This window comes from Arachis ipaensis, chromosome B7 (assembly GCF_059453495.1).
Source record: "Arachis ipaensis isolate K30076 ecotype BB chromosome B7, ASM5945349v1, whole genome shotgun sequence".
Lineage (NCBI taxonomy): Eukaryota > Viridiplantae > Streptophyta > Magnoliopsida > Fabales > Fabaceae > Arachis > Arachis ipaensis.
Window position 1 is genome coordinate 37,827,737 of NC_142442.1, and position 13,203 is coordinate 37,840,939.

The window sequence follows — 13,203 nt, forward strand, 5'->3', positions numbered from 1 at the left end:
CTCATTCAGCTCCTGTCTTGACCATCTAGCACTTGTTCTAAAAAGGTGCCAAGAGACTAACCTGGTTTCGAACTGGGAAAAATATCACTTTATGGTGACCAAAGGAATTGTCCTTGGGCACAAGATTTTAAACAAGGGAATAAAGATGGATCAAGCTAAGGTAGAGGTAATTGAAAAATTACCACCACCTGCCAATGTCAAGGGAATCAGAAGCTTTCTGGGGCATGCAGGATTCTATAGGAGGTTCATAAAGGATTTTTCAAAAGTTGCAAAACCTCTGAGCAATCTGCTAGCTGCTGACACGCCATTTGTCTTTGACACAGAGTGTTTGCAGGTGTTTAAAACTCTAAAGGCTAAGCTAGTCACAGCACCAGTCATCTCTGTACCAGACTGGATATTACCATTCGAACTAATGTGTGATGCCAGTGACCATGCCATTGGTGCAATATTGGGACAGAGGCATAACAAGTTTCTGCACGTCATTTATTATGCTAGTTGTGTTTTGAATGACGCACATAAGAATTACACAACCACAGAAAAAGAGTTGCTTGCGGTGGTTTATGACATTGACAAGTTCAGATCTTATTTAGTGGGATCAAAAGTGATTGTGTACACTGACCATGATGCTCTAAAATATCTCCTCACAAAGCAGGATTCAAAACCCAGACTCATAAGATGGGTGTTACTTCTGCAAGAGTTTGATATAGAAATAAGAGACAGAAAGGGGACAGAGAACCAAGTAGCAGATCACCTGTCCCGAATAGAACCAGTAGCAGGAGCGTCCCTCCCCCCTACTGAGATCTCTGAAACCTTCCCGGATAAGCGACTCTTTGCCATTCAAGAAGTACCGTGGTTTGCAGACATTGCAAACTATAAAGCTGTGAGATTCATACCCAAAGATTACAGTAAGCAGCAAACAAACAAACTGATTTCTGATGCAAAGTACTACTTATGGGATGAACCATATCTCTTCAAGAGGTGTGCAGACGGAATGATCCGTAGATGTGTGCCTAGAGAAGAGGCACAGAAGATCCTATGGCATTGCCATGGATCACAGTATGGAGGACATTTTGGAGGTGAGCGAACAGCCACCAAGGTTCTCCAATGTGGCTTCTACTGGCCTACCCTCTATAGAGACTCCCGAGAGTTTGTACATAACTGTTACAGTTGACAGAGAGCTGGTAATCTGCTTCACGGTTATGCCATGCCTCAGCAAGGGATCTTAGAGATTGAGTTGTTTGATCTATGGGGTATTGACTTCATGGGGCCTTTCCCACCATCATACTCAAACATTTATATTCTGGTGGCAGTAGACTATGTATCTAAATGGGTAGAAGCAATTGCAACACCCACTAATGATACTAAGACGGTGATGAAGTTCCTCCAGAAGCATATCTTCAGCAGGTTTGGTGTCCCTAGGATACTGATCAGTGATGGAGGCACTCATTTCTGCAATAAATAGCTTGACTCTGCTCTAGTCCGATATGGAATTAACCATAAAGTGGCAACTCCATATCATCCACAGATAAATGGGCAGGCTGAAGTCTCGAATAGAGAACTAAAACGAATCCTGGAACGGACTGTAAGTACCTGTAGAAAGGATTGGGCAAGAGGTCTGGATGATGCTCTGTGGGCATACAGATCAGCATTCAAAACTCTTATAGGAACCTCTCCTACCAGCTGGTGTATGAAAAAGCCTATCATCTGCCAGTAGAACTGGAACACAAGGCCTACTGGGCAACCAGGTTCCTAAACCTTGATGCTAAAGTAGCTGGAGAGAAAAGATTACTCCGGTTGAATGAGCTGGAGGAGTTCAGACTCAATGCTTTCGAAAATGCTAAAATTTATAAAGAGAAAGCAAAAAGATGGCATGACAAAAGGCTGTCATCTAGAGTTTTTGAGCCAGGACAGAAGGTCCTGCTGTTTAACTCTAGGCTAAGATTGTTCCCTGGGAAATTGAAATCCCAATGGAGGGTACCATATGTGATTACAAGTGTGTCACTATATGGTTATGTAGAGCTTCAAGATATTGATTCTGACAAAAAGTTCATTGTTAATGGACAGAGAATCAAACATTATCTTGAAGGCAATGTTGAGCAAGAATGCTCAAAACTGATACTAAATTAAAAGCTCAGTAAAGTCCAGCTAAAGACAGTAAAGAAGCGCTTACTGGGAGGCAACCCAGCCATTGGCAAAAATTAGATATTTATAACAGTTATATAAGTCCATTTAATTTTGTTGCTCATGTTTAGTAATGCTTTTCAGTGAACAAGTCAGGAAAATAAAAGTTCAGAACATAAAGCAGAAGAATCACAGAGAAAAAGGGCTCACTGGCGTTAAAATGCCAGTAAAGCTATCATTCTAGGCGTTAAATGCCAGAATGGGCAACATTTTGGGCATTTAACGCCAGAATTGACAGCATCCTGGGCGTTCAGAAAAACGCCCAACAAAGAAGGATTTCTGGCATTTAACGCCAGCCAGGGTACCTGGCTGGGCGTTAAACGCCCAAAATGGCCACCAGATGGGCGTTAAACGCCATAATGGGTATCATTCTGGGCGTTTAACGCCAGAACAGCAAGGGAAGAGGTAATTTTGTTTCCAATTCAAATTTTTTCATGTTTTAATTCAAAATTTTCTGCATCAAAATATTACAAACATTCATTTTTTTTATTTCCATTCTCAAAAAATTATAATCTTATAAATTCTTTTTCAATTCTTCTCAATTCTTTTTCAAAACTCATTCATCTTTTAAATTTCTTTTCAAATCTTTTTAACTCATTCATATTATCTTTTATTTCTTAGATGCATAAACAAAAATTCAGATTTAACTTCCTCATATCTTTTTCATATCTTTTAAATTTTGAAAAAAAATCTTATCTTTTTCATATCATGTTTATCTTTTATCAATCATATCTTTTTCTAACAATTTGAACCCATTCCCTCTTTCCCTTTTAAATCTACATTCGGCCATCCCCTTTTCAACCATCATTCGAATCCTTCTCCCCATCTATTCATCTTCTTCTTTTCTTTTTGCTTGAGGACAAGCAAATCTCTAAGTTTGGTGTGATTTCCGTGATCCCTGAGCCAAAACAAATGAATCTCATGGCTCCCAAAGGAAGACAAACCGCTTCAAGAGGCAAGAAAGAAAGCAATCCAAAGCCACTTTGGATGCATGAGAATTTCTGCACCAAAGAATATACAGACCATTACTTAAAAATTGTGTGCTGAAGATCAGTGATCCCGGAAGTTAGATTCAATCTGAAAGAAGATGAATACTAGAAGATCTAAGAGCATATTCAAAATAGGGGCTGGGAAGTCCTGGCTAATCCTGAGATACATATTGGAAGAAACATGGTCCAGGAATTCTATGCAAATCTGTGGATGACAGAGAAGCAAAGATTAGAGGGAACTGCTTTCTACTCCTTTCGGACTATGGTCAGAGGGAAGATTATTTACTTCTACTTTGATAAAGTGAGAGAAGTTCTCAAACTTCCTCAACTACAAGATGATCCAGAGTCCTTTAATAGGAGAATGGCCAAGGATAAAAGGCTAGATCAAGTTCTAGAGGACATATGCCTCCCTGGAACTAAGTGGATTACCAATTCAAAAGGTGTCCCAAACCAATTAAAGAGATGAGATCTCAAACCAGTTGCTAGAGGTTGGCTGGATTTCATTGGGCGTTCTATACTCCCAACCAGCAACCGATCTGAAGTCACTGTCAAGAGGACAATGATGATCTACTGTATTATGTTGGGGAAGGAGGTAGAGATTCATCAGCTGATCCCTGTTGAAATTTACATGTTTGCAAACAAGGAATCCACTGAGGCCAAATTGGCCTACCCAAGCTTGATTAGTCTGCTATGTAAAGATGCGGTGGTAAAGATATGTGTGGATAAATTTATCCCAGTTGAATGCCCAATCACCAAAAAAGTGATGGATGGACCTCAAATTCAAGATAACCTCATCAAGAGGGGGGCGCATGAACTCCTCCCAGAAATTCCTCAATTTGACTATTGGGCCCGCTTAGAAGCATCTGTCACCAAGCTGCAAGAAGCTATGAATCAACTCAAAGAAGAGCAGCAGAATCAAAACAGCATGCTCTGGAAACTTCTCATAGAACAAGAGAAACAAGAGCGTGAAATATAGGAGCTAAAGCGTCAGAAGTTGTCCCTTGAAGAGTTGGATGTCCCACAGATTGAAGGAGCACCTACCCTTCAAAATCAAGGTTGTTGAGTCCTAACTCTGTGATAACTTTTATTGTTAGAAACCTATTCTAAGAGTTACATGAGCATTAGTATTAGAGTCATTTATTTTTATATCTTTAATTTCCTTTCTTTTATTATTATTTTTTTACTTTTATGTTTATTTTGTGTCTTATTTTTATTACATGATCATTAAAGTTTGGAGTCTATGTCTTAAAAGCTATGAATGATTCCATGAATCCCTCACCTTTCTTAAATGAAAAATTGTTTTATTTGCAAAAGAACAAGAAGTGCATAATTTCGAAAATTATCTTGAAGCTAGCTTAATTATTTTGATGTGGTGGCAATACTTTTTGTTTTCTGAATGAATGCTTGAACAGTGCATATTTTTTATAGTAAAATTTATGAATGTTAAAATTTTTGGCTCTTGAAAGAATAATAAAAAAAGAAAAATGTTATTGATAATCTGAAAAATCATAAAATTGATTCTTGAAGTAAGAAAAAGCAGTGAAAAACACAAAGCTTGCAAAAAAAATGGCGAAAAATAAATGAAAAAGAAAGGAAAAGAAAAAAAAGGCAAGCAGAAAAAGCCAACAACCCTTTAAACCAAAAGGTAAGGGTAAAAAAAAGGATCCAAGGCTTTGAGCATTAATGGATAAGAGGGCCCGCAGGAATAAAATCCTGGCCTAAGCGGCTAAATCAAGCTGTCCCTAACCATGTGCTTATGGCGTGAAGGTGTCAAGTGAAAAGCTTGAGACTGAGCGGTTAAAGTCGTGATCCAAAGTAAAAAGAGTGTGCTTAAGAACTCTAGACACCTCTAACTAGGGACTCTAGCAAAGTTGAGTCACGATCTGAAAAGGTTCACCCAGTTATGTGTCTGTGGCATTTATGTATCCGGTGGTAATACTGGAAAACAAAATGCTTAGGGCCACGGCCAAGACTCATAAAGTAGCTGTGTTCAAGAATCAACATACTGAACTAGGAGAATCAATAACACTATCTGAATTCTGAGTTCCTATGGATGCCAATCATTCTGAACTTCAAAGGATAAAATGAGATGCCAAAACTGTTCAGAAGCAAAAAGCTACTAGCCCCGCTCATCTAATTGAGACTAAGCTTCATTGATATTTTTGAATCTTATTGCATATTCTCTTCTTTTTATCTTATTTTTTTTTAGTTGCTTGGGGACAAGCAACAATTTAAGTTTGGTATTGTGATGAACGGATAATTTATATCCTTTTTGGCATTGTTTTTACATAGTTTTTAGTATGTTTTAGTTACTTTTTATTATGTTTTTATTAATTTTTATGCAAAAATCACATTTCTGGATTTTACTATGAGTTTGTGTGTTTTTTTGTGATTTCAGGTATTTTCTGGCTGAAATTGAGGGACCTGAGCAAAAATCTAATTCCGAGGCTAAGAAAGGACTGCAGATGCTGTTGGATTCTGACTCTCCTGCACTCGAAATGGATTTTATGGAGCTATAGAAGCCCAATTGGCACCCTTATACCTGCGTTGGAAAGTAGACATCTTGGGCTTTCTAGCAATATATAATAGTCTATATTTTGTCTAAGATTTGATGGCCCAAACTGGCGTTAAAAGCCAGCCAAAAACTTTCTGGCGTAAAACGCCAGAACTGGCACCTTTCTTGGCGTTAAACGCCCATTTTGGCACCCAGGGTGGCGTTTAACTCCAACTTAAGGCATATACACATGAAAGCTTGAAAGCTCAGCCCAAACACTCACCAAGTGGGTCCCGGAAGTGGATTACTGCACTATCTTCACTTAGTTACTCATTTTTTGTAAACCTAAATTACTAGTCTAGTATAAAAACTACTTTTAGAGATTCATTTTGCAACTCATGACAATTTTATTCCATATTGTATCTCTGACGGCATGAGTCTCAAAAACCCATTGGTGAGGTGAGGAGCTCTGCTGTGTCTCAATGGATTAATGCAATTACTACTGTTTTCTATTCAACCACGCTTGATTCTATTCTAAGATACTCACCCGTACTTCAATCTGGAGAAGATGATGATCTGTGACACTCATCATTATTCTCACATTTATGAACGCGTGCCTGACAACCACTCCCATTCTATCTGAGCTCAACGTAGTCATTGGGCGACAGCTTGAGTGCGTATCTCTTGGGTAACTGATCCACGGACCGAGTCTGTGAGATCAAAACCTTCGTGGTATAGGCTAGAACCAATTGGCAGCATTCCTGAGATCCGAAAAGTCTAAACCTTGTCTGTGGTATTCTGAGTAGGATCTGGGAAGGGATGACTGTGACGAGCTTCAAACTCACGAATGTTGGGCACAGTGACAGATGATTAGTCGTGCGGTAGCTGTACCTGGTATTTTTCATCCGAGACGAGAAATTCGACAGTTGATTAGCCGTGCAGAGACCGTGCCTGGTATTTTTCACTGAGAGGATCATACAGCCTGCCATGGAAGGAAGCCATGCGTGTTTGGAGAAGAAGACAGTAGGAAAGCAGAGATTCAGATGACAGAGCATCTCCGAAACCTCAACTTGTTCCTCATTACTGAATCACAAGTATCATTTATTTTATGTTATTTACTTTTCATAAACAAAATCATTTTTATCATTAATCTCCTGACTAAGATTTACAAGATAACCATAGCTAGCTTCAAGCCGACAATCTCCATGGGATCGACCCTTACTCACGTAAGGTATTACTTGGACGACCCAGTGCACTTGCTGGTTAGTTGTGCGGAGTTATGAAAAGTGTGATCACAATTTCGTGCATCAGTGACATGTGGAATACATCATGCAAGTTAGACAGATGAGGTGGCAAAGCTACTTGATATACCACCGGCCCGAATCGCCTTAGAATCTCAAACGGTCCAATGAACCTCAGATTCAGCTTCTTGGTCTTGATAGCTCTTCCGATCCCAGTCGTCGGTGTAACCTTCAAGAATACATGTTCTCCTACGTCAAACTCCAACGGCTTCCTTCTTTGATATGCATAACTCTTCTGGTGACTCTGAGCAGTTAGAATTCTCTCTCGTATCTTCTTGATCTTCTGAGTAGTCTCTGCTACCAAATCAGGACCCGAAACGCTCACTTCACCGGACTCGTACCAACAAAGTGGAGACTGGCACTTCCGTCCATACAAGGCCTCATATGGAGCCATCCCAATGCTCGCATCAAAGCTATTGTTGTACACAAACTCCACCAATGGCATGTAATGATCCCAACTTCTGGTTTGATCCAATACACATGCTCTCAGCATATCTTCCAACGTTTGAATAGTCCTTTCTGACTATCCATCGGTTTGCGGATGTTATGAAGTACTGAGGCATAGCTTCGTACCGAAAGCTCTTTGAAAAGCTCCCCAGAACCTTGATGTGAATCGGGGATCACGGTCTGACACTATGCTCGATGGCTGATGAGCGGATAATTTATACGCTTTTTGGCATTGTTTTTAGTATGTTTTTAGTATATTTTAATTAGTTTTTATTATATTTTTATTAGTTTTTATTTAAAATTCACTTTTCTGGACTTTACTATGAGTTTGTGTGTTTTTTTGTGATTTCAGGTATTTTCTGGCTGAAATTGAGGGACCTGAGCAAAAATCTGATTCAGAGGCTGAAAAAGGACTGCAGATGCTGTTGGATTCTGACCTCCCTGCACTCAAAGTGGATTTTCTGGAGCTACAAAAGCCCAATTTGCATGCTCTCAATTTCGTTGGAAAGTAGACATTCTAGGCTTTCCAGCAATATATAACAGTTCATACTTTGTCTGAGATTTGATGGCCCAAACAGGCATTCCAAGTCAGCTCAAGAATTCTAGCGTTTAACGCCGGAACTGGCATAAAAACTGGAGTTAAACGCCCAAATTGGCACAAAAGCTGGCGTTTAACTCCAAGAAAAGTCTCTACACATGAAAGCTTCAATACTCAGCCCAAGCACACACCAAGTGGGCCCCAGAAGTGGATTTTTACATTAAACACCCTAGCTTACTCATTTTCTGTAACCCTAGGTCACCAGTTTACTATAAAAACTACTTTTAGTGATTCATCTTGTACCTCATGACACTTTACACGTTTCTTGTTGTGTTCTCTACGGCATGAGTCTCTAAACCCCATTGTTAGGGGTGAGGAGCTCTGTTGTCCTCATGAATTAATGCAATTACTACTGTTTTCCATTCTATCACGCTTGCTTCTATTCTAAGATATTCATTCTCACCTATGAATGCGTGCCTGATAACCATCTCTGTTCTACCTTAGATTGAATGCATATCTCTTAGCCTCATGATTCAGATCAGAGTCTTCGTGGTATAAGCTAGAATTATTGGCAGCCATTCCTGAGATCCGGAACGTCTAAACCTTGTCTGTGGTATTCTGAGTAGGATCTAGGAAGGGATGGCTGTGACGAGCTTCAAACTCGTGATTGTTGGGCGTGTGACAGACGCAAAAGGATCAATGGATCCTATTCCAGCATGATCGAGAACCGACAGATGATTAGTCGTGCGGTGACAGCGCATTTGGAACGTTTTCACTGAGAGGACGGGAAGTAGCCATTGACAACGGTGATGCCCAACATAAAGCTTGCCATGGAAGGAGCCTTGTGTGCATGAAGAAGAAGATAATAGGAAAGCAGAGATTCAGAAGACAAAGCATCTCCAAAGCCTCAACCTGTTCTTCATTACATAACAAGTATTTATTTCATGTTCTTTTACTTTTACAATTAAATCTGAGAATTATTGATATCCTGACTAAGAGTTACAAGATAGCCATAGCTTGCTTCAAGCTGACAATCTCCGTGGGATCGACCCTTACTCACGTAAGGTATTACTTGGACGACCCAGTGCACTTGTTGGTTAGTTGTGCGGAGTTGCAAAAGTGTGATTGTAATTTCGTGCACCAATGGCACACCTTGCAACCTTACTATCTCCTTGATATACAATCTTGCCAACTCCTCCATAGAAGAATTCACTCGGATAGGCAGGAAATGAGCAGATTTTGTTAAGCGATCCACGATCACCCAAATCGCATCAAATCTCAACCTAGTACTCGGTAAACCGGTCACAAAGTCCATTGTAATTCCTTCCCACTTCCACTGAGGAATCTTAAGTGGCTGTAACATTTCCGACGATTTCTGATGCTCTATCTTCACCTTCTGGCATGTCAGGCACTTGGATACCACTGTTGCTACATCACCCTTCATCCCAAGCCACCAGAACATCTTCTTCAAGTCATAATACATCTTTGTGCTTCCAAGATGAATAGAAAATTCACTATTATGAGCTTTCGACAATAAGTCTTGTCTCAAACTCCCGACATCCGGTATACAAATCCTTCCCTTATATCTCCATAATCCTTCACCATTGGTGCGGGCAGAAATTGGCGAATTAAAAATTGTTAAAATATATACGTTGCAAGTATAGTTCTTAATTCGCCAGAAATCCGCCTATCAATTTAGAAAGATGTCACAGAAAATTGAAATTAAAATACTGGGAGTATGAATCCCAGGTTGTCTCCCAACGAGTTGCAGAAAAGTGTGCTATTTTATTAATCAGAGGTTTTCAAAAAGGTTTGAATTGGGCAAACAGGAAATTAAATTGGTGAAATTGAATAATATAAATAAAAGCCTTGACTGGGAATTGATTAGTTGGAATCCCTATTATTGTTGGAATACTCTCAAGATTAATTGACAATTAAAGGTTATCCTGTTTTGTTATCCTTCACTAGGTGAAGGAAAGTTAAACAAGTTGGAATGCTACGTCCGTTCACAAGTTGCAATCCACTTAATTAAAAGGGATTGGTGTTAGTGATTAGAAGGCAATCCAACCATAAACCCAATTACAATTTTTCTTTCAAGCCTTCCAACTCAAGGGTTCCTTTCAATTAATTCCCCATCAAGTTAGGGAACTACTCACTCATTGTAAAGGTAAAATTCATAGCATATGAAAAGGAATTAAAGAAATACATTGTAAATAAAAATTAAAATAGTCAATTAAAAATAAAAGTGATCCTTGTATTAAATAATCCTAAGAATATTCCAATGGTAAAATTAAACAAAGCAAAGAACATGGAAGAGTAAACCAAGTAAAGAAAACGAACTAGAATGACGAAGTCTTGATGAGATAATAACTCTTCTCTGTGTTCCAATGCAAAGAGCAATCGCAAATTAAATCCTAAGAACTATGAATGTCTAGAGAGAAAACCTAGAGGAGGAGTAAAAACTAGATCTAAAAACTAAAACTGTGTAGAATGATTGTTCTTCTTGGTTTCTGCATGTTCTCTGGCTCTAGTCTGCTGTTCTGGGCCGAAAACTGGGTCAAAATAGGGTCCAAAATTGCCCCCAGCGATTCTGCAAATTATGCAGATCGTGCATGCCACGCGATCGCGTCGCTCATGCGAACTCGTCATTCGCGTTTCGCTTCACCACGCGGGCGCGTCGTCCATGCCTCCGCATCGCTCGTGCTTTTCCATTTCGCGCGATCACGTCATCCATGCGGCCGCGTCACTGCGATTTGATCTTCTCCGCGCGGTCGCATCGTCCATACGGCCGCGTCGCTTCTCGCTGGTTTTCTCCTCAATTTCTTGTGTTCCTTCCATTTTTGCTAGCTTCCTTTCTAATCTCCAACTCATTCTTGCCCTATAAAGCCTGAAACGCTTAACACACAGATCACGGCATCGAATGGAATAAAGGAGAAGTAAAATATATAATTAAAAGTCTCTAGGAAGCAGTTTTCACTCATGTAATAATTTCAGGAAGGAAATATAAATGCATGCTATTTTAATGAATAAGTGGGTCAGGATCATGATAAAACCACACAATTAAACACAATATAAACTATAAAATAGTGGTTTATCAACCTCCCCACACTTAAACATTAGCATGTCCTCATGCTCAATTGAAGGAGATAAAATAAACAAGTATGAACATGTAGAAACTCATGCAATGCAATGCAATCCTATATATATGAATGCAACTATATGATTCTTGCCCACTTGATCAATAGTAAATAAGTTCTTCAAAACAATTACAAATCAAATTCCACTAATTTTATCATTATACAGTAAGACAGATAAAAGTGCAAGAAGATAGCTCATGAAAGCAGGGAACATAGAAATTCAAGCATGGAACCTTCACTGATGGTGTATGTACACTCTAGTCTCTCTATTGTATAGGGTAATCACTCTATCCTTCTCTAATCATGCTTTCTAATTTTTTTGTTCTTCTCCTAACCAATCAACAACATTTAACATACCAATGCAAACATCATGAGGTCTTTTCAAGGTTGTAACGGGGCCAAGGTAAGGGTAAGGATGCATATATGGCTAAGTAAGCTTATAATTTGAATCTTTAATTAACCCAAGCTTTAACATAACCTATATACATACTCTATATAACTTTAGAATTCACACCTAGCTACCCAGAAATTTCCTTTCACTTTCCATACTCATGTTTCAACTCTTATTTTTAATTTTTATCATACATGCATTGACTTTTGAATTCTTAAATTAGGGTAATTTTGTCCCCTTATTTATTTATTAGATATTTTTGGATTTTTTTTAAACATAGAAACATAAGAATAAACATAGCTTATCAAAGCACATAGATTTTTTATTCTTATAGTTTCACATGAGTAGGTATCCAAATTCCTATTAAATTATCATGATACATTCCCTTAATAACTTTTGTTCCCACAATTTCCCATACTTATCTAGAACACACAATTCTATCTTAAGCTAACCAAAGATTCAATTTGGGATATACAATTATTTTTTCGCTTAAGGCTAGTAATGTGGTGAAATATAGAACAAATGGGATTTAAAGGCTCAAAGTGGTTAATAAAGGTAATTGAAAAGGGTAGGCTTAATTTGGATAAGTGAGTTTAAACAAATAATGGCCTCAGTCATATGCAAACATACAAATATAATAAATATTGGACATATAAGATAAAACAAAATATAGATTACAATCATAGAGAAGTAAACACACAAGAATAAAATAATTATGGTTAAATAATGTAACCATGCATAAAGGCTCAAATCTTCACAGGTTGTGTGTTCTTTAGCTCAAACATCATGTTCCAAATACAACTTCAAGCAAATTTATCATAAAAATGTGAAAAATTAGTGAAATTTTGTTCCAAAGATAGAGTCTTAGAAGAGACTTATTGTCTTTTCAATCAAGTAGAGCATGCATGCAACTAACCTATTACTATGCAATTTGTCCTATTCTATAAAAGAAAGAAAAACTAACTAAAATATCCTAATTTATTGGTGCTAGAGAAGAGAAATTACCTCCGGAAGTCAGGTACTGACCGACCTCCCCACACGTAAGGCTTTGCACCGTCCTCGGTGCCATCTGTCAGGAACAGGGGTGGGCTGGTTGCAGTATCTCCACAGTTGGGACCGTCATGGCTCCCTGTGCTGGTAAAAGAAGTGGAGTCCGGGGTGTCTGAGTCCTTGAAGTGTCCCTTGAGTAGCTCCTTGAGATGTTTGAATCGGCGCTCGTTACGGCGCTCTCTTAACTTCACTTTCTGTTCTTGCTGATCCAATCTTTTGATTATCTGCTGGAGCAGTTCATCTGTTGTAGGTGCTTGTGGTGTTGAAGAAGGAATATCTTCAACTGGAGCAGTAGGAAGGCTTGTAGTGGCTGCTGAAAGTCTGAGGTATTTTCTATTAGGGACATACTGATCATCCCGTGGGAGCATGGCTTTGGTGTCTCCAGCTCTGTAGGAGACTCCGGATGCTGAGATAAGATCTGAGACCAAGGTGGGAAAAGGTAAGTTGCCCGCAATTTGTACGTGTCCCATGGCATTCCAGATATGTCTTGGTAGATTTAGAGGCTGGTCTGTAAGGATGCACCATAGTAGAAAGGCCATGTCCGCAGTGAAGGAAGACTCGTGAGTGCTCGGAAAGACGTAATGGGACATGATCTGTGCCCATACGCGAGCCTCCAAGGTAAGTGCTGAAGCCAATATACCCTTAGGGCGGGTACGATAGTATCCGTAGATCCAA